Genomic DNA, 12197 nt, shown 5'->3' with positions numbered 1-12197 from the left:
AATTTATTTTATTTATTTATTTTTGGCTGTGTTGGGTCTTTGTTGCTGCACGCTGTCTTTCTGTAGTTGCGGCGAGTGGGCTTCTTATTGCGGTGGCTTCTCTTGTTGCAGAGCATGTGCTCTAGGCGTGTGGGCTTCAGTAGTTGTGGCACGTGGGCTCAGTAGTTGTGGCTCGCGGGCTCTAGAGCGCAGGCTCAGTAGTTGTGGCACACAGGCTTAGTTGCTCCACAGCATGTGGGATCTTCCCGGACCAGGGCTCAAACCCGTGTCCCCTGCATTGGCAGGCGGATTCTTAACCACTGTGCTACCAGGGAAGCCCAGTGAGAGGGTTTTTACCAGCCCCAAAGCTCTTCTCTGGGAGAGACCTTGAGCCCATGTCATTAGGACCACCCTTGTCACAGCATCCAGCTGACACTCTACCCTGTTTTACAAGAGTTACCACTGAAAGAGGGTCAACAACGTTCCCAGTTTTACAAAATATTTACCAGATAAAACAGCTGGAGCCTCAGTAATGTCGGGGAAAGTGGATATGAGGCCAAACATTACAAGGAATGTTTATGTATCTGATTAATATTTGTCCTCAAAGCCTTAAAGATGTATCTAAAACTGGATTTTAAAAAATCTTTGTTGTGGCCAAATTACTCTGAAAACTGGCCCACTAAATAAAACACCTGGAGTTGCATAAGCCATCAAGGGAACAGTCCCCTGACCATATTTTTCTTGAATGGCACAGAGTTTCACTGTTTTCGTAGACAACAATAGTTAGTCATTAAGGGTTCTTTTAGGGCAGAACATGGTCTTCCAGTCAGTCATGCCTGAACCAGTGGGTTAATTTCATGTGATGTGCAGAAACCCGGTATTGTGTGTTAATGATACTGTTCCTCACCACAGAATTTGAGAACTAGTGGTAATTGCGCCTCCAGGAAAGGTCTAGTATAAATTACATAAAGCCTATTTAAGGAACAAAAAAGTCAGTAGGTTTTTGTTGTGCAATGGTTCTTGAGGTTAATTGCTTACTTTCTCAGCGAGAAAAAAAAAAAAATTAAAAACCAGAGTAAAATTCCAATGGCAAAATCCCTCCTTTCCTACCGTCAGATTGCTTCTTTTTGCATTCGATCATGTTTACTTTCATCTTTTCAGTGTAGTGCAGAAGATACGTGATAAATAGGTACAGAACACTACTCTTGAGGGCTTTACTGGAACTCGTGGTACAGTACTCTGTAACTAAAGAATGAGGACGGGAGGGTAAAGGAGCTTGTTTTTTAAATTTAGAACAAATAAATGTATGCAAAAGAACCTGCAAAAATATAAATTGTTTTATTGTCAACAAATGTTTATTGAACCCCCAGTATGTGCTCTGTCATCAGTATCATCAAAGGGTGCTGTGCTGGGCAATGTGCAGTGTATGCACAGGTATGAGGTGTCCTCCTACTCTGGAGTAGAGATAACACTTTGGTTGTAGAGGTAAGCACTCAAGGTAATACTAGATCAGAACAGAGATGCGGCATTGTATTATTATTATAATATTGCGTTATTATTATCATATCAGAGCAGAGCAGAGGTGTGGCAAAACAGTCAAAAGGCTGAGAGATCCCTTCTGCTATAGAGTGCATGTTTGTGTCCTCCCAGAATTCACGTGTTGAACCTAATCTCCAATGTCATGATGTTTGGAGGTAGGAACTTTGGGAGGTGATTAGGTCGTGAGGGTGGAACTCTCGTGAATAAGATTCGTGCCCTAAGAGAGACCCCAGAGAGCTCCCTAGCCCCTTTGGCCATGTACCAACACAGATCAAGATGGCTGTCTATGAACCAGGAAGCAGGTCCTCCCCAGGCACTGAATCTGCTGGTACCTTGATCTCGGACTTCCCAGCCCCTAGAACTGTGAGAAATAAATTTGTGTTTATAAGCCACACAGTCTGTTAAAGCAGCCCAAAGGGACTAAGAAAACTCCTGTCTGGGAGAAGTCTTTGTGGATCTGGTGTGATTTGAGCACTCAAGTTCTAGAAGAATAGAGTCATGTGGTATCACTAACACCAGCACTATTCTTCATGATTTCCTGGCCTGAAACTAAGTTTGCGGTATGTTGAATGTTTGAAATACCTGCTAGTATAAACTTCTTTGTTTCCCACAACCCCACTCCCCAAGATTTAAAGAAGGAGAGAACCAAAGAATTTCCATTGTGAAATTTTTTAATGAGTTAAGTGTAAATGATTCAGAAACATAAGGATTTTATTTCCCTTAAAATAAACAGAGATCCCAGCCCAAGGGGAAAATATGTGGCCAGTGCAGCTCACTGTTTGCCATGTTCGGGCAGGGTGTGAGGTTGGGAGGACCATTTGACCAGGGCTTCTTTGCGACATGTTGAGCTGACTGCTGTCAAGGACACTTTTTGCTATTGAGCAAACTGATGGTCATTCCCATTTTGCTTGATTAAATAACTTCCTTGGGAAAAAAAAATTAGACATTGTTAATTAGATATTTCCCTAGAAAAATCTAATGGAGTCAGTTCTGTTTTGGTGTGTAGTAAAGAATCTATCTTTTACTGCAAAAAGAGATCTGGCCTTTGTCCTCAATTGCTGCTTTTTAAAAAAAATTTTTTATTTTATATTGGAGTATAGTTGATTAACAATGTTGTATTAGTTTCAGGTGTACAGCCAAGTGATTCAGTTATACATACATATGTAACTATTTTTCAAATTCTTTTCTCATTTAGGTTGTTACATAATACTGAGCAGAGTTCCCTGTGCTATACAGTAGGTCCTTGTTGGTTATCCATTTTAAATATAACAGTGTAAACCTGTCAATCCCAAACTCCCTGACTATCCCCCCGTCCCCCCTGGTAACCGTAAGTTCATTCTCAAAGTCTCTGAGGCTATTTCTGTTTTGTAAATAAGTTCATTTGTATCATTTTTTTTTTTAGATTCCGCATATAAGCGTTATCATACGATATTTCTCTGTCTGACTTCACTCAGTATGACAATCTCTAGGTCCATCCATGTTGCTGCAAATGGCATTACTTTATTCTTTTGAATGGCTGAGTAATATTCCATTGTGTATATATATATATACACCACATCTTCTTTATCCATTCCTCTGTTGATGGAAATTTAGGTTGCTTCCATTTCTTGGCTATAGTAAACAGTGCTCCAATGAACATTGGGGTGCATGTATCCTTTTAGACCATGTTTTTCTCCAGATACTTGCCCAGGAGTGGGATTGTAGGATCATATGGTAGCTCTATTTTGAGTTTCTTAAGGAACCTCCATACTGTTTTCCATAGTGGTTGCACCAATTTACATTCCCACCAACACTGTAGGAGAGTTCGAAAGAAGGCATACAGATGACCAAGAGGCACATGAAAAGATGTTCAACATCGCTATTAGAGAAATGCAAATCAAAACTATAATGAGATATCACCTCACACCAGTCAGAATGGCTGTCACAAAAAATCCACAAACAATAAATGCTGGAGAGGGTGTGGAGAGAAGGGAATCCACCTACACTGTCCTCAGCTTCTTTACTGGAGAGTCTTTGTTAGCCTGGGGGCCAGGCAATTAGTCACAAAGTGAGGTAGGGTGGGTGTTTTGAGGTGGTATCAGTGGACCTCTTAAGGGGCTGGAACTTGAGGTTACCCACTGGATAAAAACTGGACACCGAGGCTGGGGTAAACTTTCTTGGTTGATGATATTCAATGCATATTGTCACACATCAATGTCAAGAAAGTGACAGTGTCATGACTCCATGGGAAGAGGAAACAGAAACAGCATTTTGTACTCTCTTGGACTCTGTCCTGTGTACTTCTTCCCTTGCCTGATTCTAATCTGTAGTGTTTAGCTGTATTAAAGCATAACCATAACAGCTTTCAGTGGGTTCTGTGAATTCTTCCAGCAAATTATCAAACCTAAGAGTGGTCTTGGGAACCCCTGAACTTGCAACTTGTGTCAGAAGTGAGGTTGGTCTCTTCTGTGGACTGTTTTCTTCTCACTTCTCAGTTGGCTAAACTCTCACAAGTTTAAAGGCACATCTGTATGGCCTGCAAAAATCCCTACCAGCTCGACTTTGCTGCCTGAAACCCATCAATCCTGACCTATCCTAATAAAGCACAGGCCAGGATATTTCTCCTAATATTTTGGTCAGGAGAAATGATATTAAAATAAAGATAAAGGGCAGTTTGGGAAAAGAGGACATATACACAGATAAAGCTGTCCATCAAAGTATTTATCAGAAGAGTGAATAGAGAACTGATTATATAAATTATGATATTCCCTAGAGTTAATATTATTTTAAAAATCAGATAGATATTTTTGTCCTAACATGAAAAGATCTCCAAAATAGTTTATTAAAGTATAAGAGCAAGATGCAAAGAATTAGCCTTTTTTAATTTTAATTTTTTAATTAATAACTCTGAAGCAAAGGGGTAAATGCTTTACTGAAGAAGTAAAGAAGTTTAAACAGTTTTCTTTTGGGGAGGGGGTGTCCTAACTTGGGCGGCATAGGATTTGCTTATTGGGGGACCTGGAATTGTGAAACAGAAGGAAGAAAAGTCAGTACAGTGTATGTTAAAGAGGAGGTTACTCTTAGCAGTTTACTCCCCTCTGGGGAACCCCTGAGAAAATGTGTAAAACGCCATCACAGTTGTCAGCTCAAGGGACAGAAGAGGGGAGCAAGTACCTCCTGCACGGCCCCCAAGTTCCCCTTGGCCAAGGTTTGTCCAAGGGGGGGGTGTGCACTTCCTGGCACTTCCAGGCTTGCACCTGCAGTAGAACTCTGGGCAGCTCCCCCCAGCCTCCCTCAAGGTGGCGGCAGAGGAGCTCCAGGGCCAAGAAGCAGAGCTCCTGGGTTCAGCCAAGGCAGTGCTGTCCTGTGAGGCCTGCACACACCTGGCTGTCCCAGCAACGCCTGCAGCAAGCCGTGGGCTCGGAGGATGTCAGTCGGGACACAAAGATCTCTGACGTGGAGTAGGATTCTCATATTAATCCAGATGCTGGACTCCCAGAAGATGTAGAATTTCTGGAATCCCAGGTGCAGTCATGACCTGGGAAGACTCAAAGTCAGAACCGAGACGACTGGACCAAGGGGAGGCCGCCACTGGCCCTGCTTTCAGGATTTCTCCCCGCCACTTCAGCAGCGTGCCGTCCACACCCGTTGACGGCGGGGGCTCTCTCCTCCACACCTGTTGCTGATCTTCTTCCTCCCTTTCCCCCCTCTTTCTCCTGCCTCTGAAATTCTTTCATTGCCTGACAACCCATTCTGTATTTAAACATACACAGCTATGAACTTAGGTAGTATTGGGGGGATTTACATCTCGTTTCCTCAGTTGGAGGGTTAGCTCCTTGAGGTCCAGAGTCATGAACTGTGTTTCTCTGCACCTATCAACACCTGGTAAAGGAATTATGGGTAACAGATGGTCAGTCCATACGTGGTTGATTGTGGATGCTGGCCCCATGCTGCCAAGCTCCGAGAGCAGCTAATTTCAAGGCAAATGAATGAAAACAGCAGCACAGCCAGGGGTCATGTGTAACAAAGGGACTAAATGTGCTTGTCCTCATCGAGGCAATGAATAGATGACGAGCCAGCTTGGGTAAGCACATTCTGCTATTGGCCTAAAGTTCATTTTCACAGGGACATTTCTGGTAAAGCCCTGAGCTTAGGACTGCCTAGATAAGAATGCACATTAGCCAGTAGAGAACATGACAATAAAAGTGAAATGGGGAAAATATGCCTCAGTACAAAGAATACGATGTGCTTGCTTTAGGAAGTAAGACTCAAGTCACGAGTTATAGAATAATCAATACTTTCCGCCTTCTAACCTTAACGTTTAGGTCAGCTTCTAGGGTAGGGGGCTGCAGCAGACCAGTATTCATAGTTCTTCTCCCCTTCCTGGATTGCTCTTTTGAAGCTAGGTGGCCTTGTGACTTGCTCTGGCCAACGAAGTATTCATGGAGGTGATGCATGTCATTCCCTCGCAGAAGAATTTAGGAACCAGTGGCCAAGTCTCCAAGCTATCTTCCTTTGCTGCAGCAATCATGGGAGCAGGTATTCAGATAGATTTGCAACAAAACCGGGGCAGGAAGATGGAGTGCGTACACTTAACCTATACTTACTGAGCCCCAGCTGTGTGCAAACCACTTTTAGACACTGAAGATATGGCAGCCTCTACTCTCTTGGACTTTCCTGTCTGCAGGGCAGACATCTATTAATATTTTTGACTTATATAAATCAGCATTTAACTCCGGCTGTGACTCATGAAGGGAGGTAGAACGTGTCAAGAGAGCACATCACATGGACATCCTGAGGTCTAATGAGAGAGTTCATTTAACAACAAGTAAGAGTTACCAGTTAAAGAATAGCCGCAGCTGGGGTTCTGAGGCAGAGAAGGGAGTAGTGAATCTGAAGAAGAAAAGGCCAGCATGGCTGGACAAGAGAAAGTGAGGGCACGGTCCACCAGGCTCATGAAACACGTAGAAATCACATTGTACGGCCTTGTGGGCTTTGTTAAAGATTTCAATCTCTCTTTCTAAAACTTATTTGGATATTCCTGAAACAATTAATGGTCATGTATCACCCTCCTATCATACTTTTCTCCACCCCGGAAGCCCTTGTGGAATGGCACGGAGTTCCTTCTTGCTGAGAGAGATTTAAGCATCTTGAGAGATTGCGCACATACTCCTGTCCTATGAGGTTCCTGACTGGTGTCTCCCACCCCTCCGTAGCTCCCACCATCCCACCCACCCAGTATCGGGCAGTGTTCTTCAGAAGAGACCAGGATCTGCTCTGGTTAGATTGGCAAAAAGGGATTTGTTATAGGCACTATATCAGTTATGGAATCATGGGAAAATGGATTCTGAGTTGTGTTTCCAGGAAGACCCTAAAGTCACCCCATATTACTGGGCCACCAAGAAAACTGCTGCCCTGTCACAATGAGGCCACTGCCTGTTGAAACTGGAAGCCACTGCTACAGCTGCTGACCCAAAACTACACACATCAGGAAATTGGACATCACGTAACCCACCCCTCTCCCCATGTACCTCAGCTGCAAATTCAAGGCTTGCACAAATGCACCGGATCAGCAGAACCTAAATCACATCCAGAGCCTAGCTCTGGGGGAGGCTGGGAAAAGGCATTTTAAGTCTGTAGTCTCTGCAGTAGGGAAAACCTGCTGGACGGGGTTGAAAGAGATTTTGAGTGTGTAATTCATGGTGTTCATCACACCACATATCGAAAGAATCAAAGGGAGATCCCCGCTTTTGAAAATCTTCCAATTCTCACATTAGCTCTTTAAAATCCTATACTTATCTAGTCCCACTCTCCTTGTCTTTCTATTGTCTTTTCCCCTATCAAGAATAAAGCCACTGTAAAAGTGTGTATTACTCCACTTCTTTTGCATTTGGCTAAAGCATGTGCCTTTCTCTCCATCTGTTCCTTGCTTTAGGAACATTAGAAGCTGTAAGAGGGCAAGTTCCTTATCACAGATGAGCTTTGTCAGAACCCAGCACTGCGTAATGTACATATACATGCTTGTTATACAAATGTTATTTGTCTCATTAAGTTCCTCTGTAAGGAAGCTGCTCCTGTTTTGAGAACATTTAAAAGGGAGCATAAGTAATGCAATTGGGATGAGCTGCATTGAGCCTCCAGCTTAAGGACCAGAGGAGGGTAGATACTTCAAACCTCTCCAGGCCTATATTATTTTCTGTGACTAACTGGATAGTGCTTTTAAAACTCTCTAATTTTCTTTGCATTTCCTTTATCTTGGGCTGCTTTCATGATCAGGATATGTCTAGGTAGAACTTTGATTCTCAGAATTCTGTGAGTCTTGATGTTCTCCTGGTGCTGGGCACAGGGCAGGTGATATCTAGGTAAGGAGAATGTTGGGAGCATCTAAACCCATCTGGTGACTTTTTGAGCTCAAATGGATACGTTCCTTACGCTACAACAGCGGTCCCCAACTTTTTGACACCAGGGACTGGTTTCCTGGAAGACAATTTTTCCACGGACGTTGGCGGGGGATGGGGGAGGAGATAGTTCAGGCAGTAGTGCGAGGGCTGGGGAGCGGCAGATGAAGCTTCACTCACTGGCACGCCGCTCACCTCCTGCCGTGCGGCCCGGTCCCTAACAGGCCATGGACCGGTACTGGGGGTACCGGGGACTGGGGGTTGGGGGACCTCTGCGTCACAATTTGCCAATAAGGAGACGGGTTCACTGCAGGAAACAACTAATGACCAACAGCCCTAAAACGGGAGAGAAGATCCCATGGGCAGGCTTGTCACTACATCATTCATGATAACTCACTGCATAATAAGGGATGCATGGGTGGCTGATGATATAAGAGACTAAGTATTAGGGGCTGTGGAGAGGCCAGGAAGGTATTGGCTGCACCTAAGATCCTGCACTCAAGACTGGTCTCTGTCCTCTGTTACCTTGGGACCCCAGAGGGGCCTTGGGTACAAGTGGAGGGCCTCACAGCAAAGAGAAACCATCATTCCTACTCCCTGGCGGTTATTTCTAGATCTTCGCATGAGCATCCGATTAGCCCTAATGGTTGGAATAAATGCCACCTACCTCATAGTCCTGGTGGTGATAATGATTATGATCATGATTAGATCATGATCTAACATTTATTGAGTTCTTGCTATGTCACAGGCACTATAATAAGCATCTGACATGCATCATCTCATCTAATCATCACAAAATACTCTGTATTATATGTTATTATTATAACTTCTATTTTACAGAAGACAGTATTGAGTCTTAGAGGTTACAGATGTCCGGGATCACACAAAAAAGAAGTAGTTGAGAAAAACCTAAATGTAATAAGATTTTATTCAGGCAACATATTCCAACTTTTTTATTCTTTTGTCTACTATTTACATCTGTATTTCTAAATAATACACTTACACTGTCATTTCAACTTAGGTACTATCTATTGTCTTCCTGGTAGGGCAGATGAGAATTTATTTCTGTAAACCTCTACAAATTTCCCCTTTCCACAGCCCTTCAATATGGTTATTCCAGAGTTTTGTAATATAACATTTACTGTTATATTATGACAGCTATGTAAAAACTGTTCACATCTTAACCATAAAGTATGTCAGAAATGTATGTACATTTTTTCCTGTAGTTAATAATAGCTTCATTTTTTAGTAACAGCTTTATTGAGATAAAATTCACAAAATATAATTCACTCATTTAATGTGTACAATTCATTGGTTTTTAGTAGATCCACAGAGTTGTGCAACCTTCACTACAAACAATTTTAGGATATTTTAATCTCATCGAAAAGAAACCACTTACCCTTTAACTGTCACCTTCCCCTTGCCCCACTTTCCCTTACCCCTCTCAGCTTTAAGCAATGATCAGTCTACTTTCTGTCTCTATATATTTGCTTATTCTGGATATTTAATATAAATGGAATCTTATATGTGGTCTTTTGTGTCTGGCTTCTTTCACCTAACATAATGTTTTCAAGGTTCATCCATGTTCTAGCATCCATCAGTACTTCATTACATTTTTTAGGACCAAACAATATTCCATTGTATGAAATCACATTTTATTTATCCATTCATCAGTTGATGGACACTTGGATTGTGTTTACCTTTTGCCAGTCTGGCAGCTCCTCAAAACTGTTGACAAACAAATGTTGGTTTGTCTTTGCCTGTCTTCTATTCACAGCTCTTGCTTTCTCTTGAGTCCTTCTGTATCTTAGAGCTGTTATTATTTTTTTTATTTTTTTAATTTTTTTATTTTTTTTGAGTTTATGAATTTATTTTATAACTGTACACGTTTAAATTTTTAAAAATTCCGATAGGGGAGGAGAGTTCATCACAAGCTTTATAATACATAAGCTCTGAAAGCACACTTTATTTTTTAAAGTAACTGATAATTCTGAAGATTTTAACAAATACACAGTTGAATTTAAATTCCATGTGTTGTTGAAGATAGCCAAGTGTTCTATTCCAAGATACAGTCCCAAACCAACCAATGTTTGGAGGAGAATTTCTACAAATCAAAAAGACTTATTTTCTTTAACATGCACTAATACGTATAACAAACATTCATAACTGTTAGAGCAGTTTTTAAATGCCCATAATTCTTTGATACTCCCTCCTTCAAAGAGTGGAGCTCTTTCTTCACCTTGAGTATGGGCTGGACTTAGGGACTCCCTTCTAACGAATGGAATACGGTGGGAGGGATGGTGTGTGACCAGCTCATCGCAGGCATAACTGCTTCCTCCTTGCTTTCACCCGCGAATCACGTGCTCTGGCATGTCAGCTGCCAGTTTGTGAGAATATATCAGGCAGCCCTATGAAGAGGCCCACATGGTGTACCTTAGGAGAGGAGGGTACACCAGGACTGCTTTCCTAGCTCGATGGCTTTGCTGTTGTTATGCTAAAGAGTCAAACAATATTGCCTTATGCTTTTTGAAACTACCTTTTCTGCCCCTTCTCCCACTTCATCTGGATCTTCTCTTGCCTTTGCTCATAGTATCTCTGTGCTGCTCAATTTAGATTCTACTGCCAGCAGATTCTTCTCCGTGAGGGATTTTGTCCTGGAAAGGAGAGTCAATTGGTTAGTTCTGAGATTTAATAGGGCCCAGCCTGTCCCACACCATCTAATCTTTCCTTTGCCTTCACCCTTAGAACCTAGCTCTGGCACTGTTCCCCAAAAACCAAATTAGCTTTCTATGCTGAGTGGGCACATTTAGATTTCAGGGTAAGTACCTTTGGCAGTTTGATTACAAGTCGGATGCCGTTCAGTGCCACCAGAAGACCCTTTGCCTGCTTTCGACTTCCTCCTGCCCACTTGCTGATACCCTGTGGGTCTTTCTGCTGTCAGTTAATCCGCCCTTTCCTTGTATTCGAAGTTCACAGGATACCTTACTACTTTTATAGTAGATAATTGTTGTGCGTTTGTTGTGGTGGTGGTTACTGTTAGAGGAATAGGTAGATTCAAAACTACACGATTGCCACTTTAATCTTGCACAGAAATGATCACATTTTTAATTTCTAGAAGTTCCTTTATTCCCTAGATTCCCCCCTTTTTACATCTTTTGATTCTTGGTTTATGGACCCAAGAACTCTCTAAGTATAATAGTGATTTAAAAACTTTTTTTTCATCTCCTTACTTTGTCCTTATTTTCTCCAAGTTCCCTTTTTCTTACAGTTTCTGCATCTCATTTTCATATCAGAGTCTTTCCTCAACTATCTTGAGGTCTTTCGTCCTCCGAGCACTTGTAGAATGAGGGGCTCTGTGTATATAGGTGGGACCTGTCAATCAGTGGGCTTCTCTGTAATTGCTTGGGCAGCAACAGATTCATTTAGTTGAGGGACTCTACACAGTCAATATCTGCAGGTTTTTTCTCTTGGGCTGGTCAGTTTCCCAGGTAGGTGTCCCTGCACCTACCTCTATTGGGTGCGGGAAGACGGTGATTAAGCTTGGTTGCCAGTGTGTTCTTAGAGGAACTAAAGGGGTCGTAGGGAGAGATCTCATGCTTCCGTACACAGACTTTACTTCACCCCCTATCCAATAAGGTACTCGAAACATGACCAGTGTCTCTGAATCCAGATCCTCTGTGTTTCAACAGTTTCTGAAAATAAACTTTCTATCTTTTCCGGGTGGGGGAACGAGGGCGGTCTCCTGTCTGCCCCGGGGTGAGAAATGGAATTTAATAGTTTAACTTCTTATACTTTTAAACTAATCATCCTGTTTTCAGCCCTACCCATTCCTACCTCTTCCTTCAGAGTTACCTGGTATAATGACTGGTTCACTTACTGAACCTTTGGGGATTCTGAAATTTGAAAAATCTGTTACCCCAAACTTTGCAGGGAATTAACTGTAAAGTCAGGTAAACGTACCCTCCTCATGCTCTCTAGATTCCAAAATTCTGTTGGCATCTGTCCAGTTCTCTTTATCCTTACAGATTCATGAAGTGATTGTGTTTTTTTAATTCCTTAATTGTTTAAATGGGGTTCAAAAGGAGTGGAGGTAAACACATGTTTACCTTTCTCATCTTTTTAATAGAAGTTTTGTCATCCTTTTAATACATCCCTTTTCTGCCTAAATTAACTGAGAATAGTAATATTAACTAATGCTAGAAATATATCTACAATAATATGTTTTCAAGGCAAGAGGTCTGAATAGGGCTGAAGTAAGCCCATCAGACATGTAATTCAAGACACTGCATGCCACCAGAATGC

The sequence above is a fragment of the Balaenoptera physalus genome (assembly GCF_965194825.1).
Source record: "Balaenoptera physalus genome assembly, chromosome: 4".
Lineage (NCBI taxonomy): Eukaryota > Metazoa > Chordata > Mammalia > Artiodactyla > Balaenopteridae > Balaenoptera > Balaenoptera physalus.
This window is presented reverse-complemented; position numbering follows the sequence as displayed.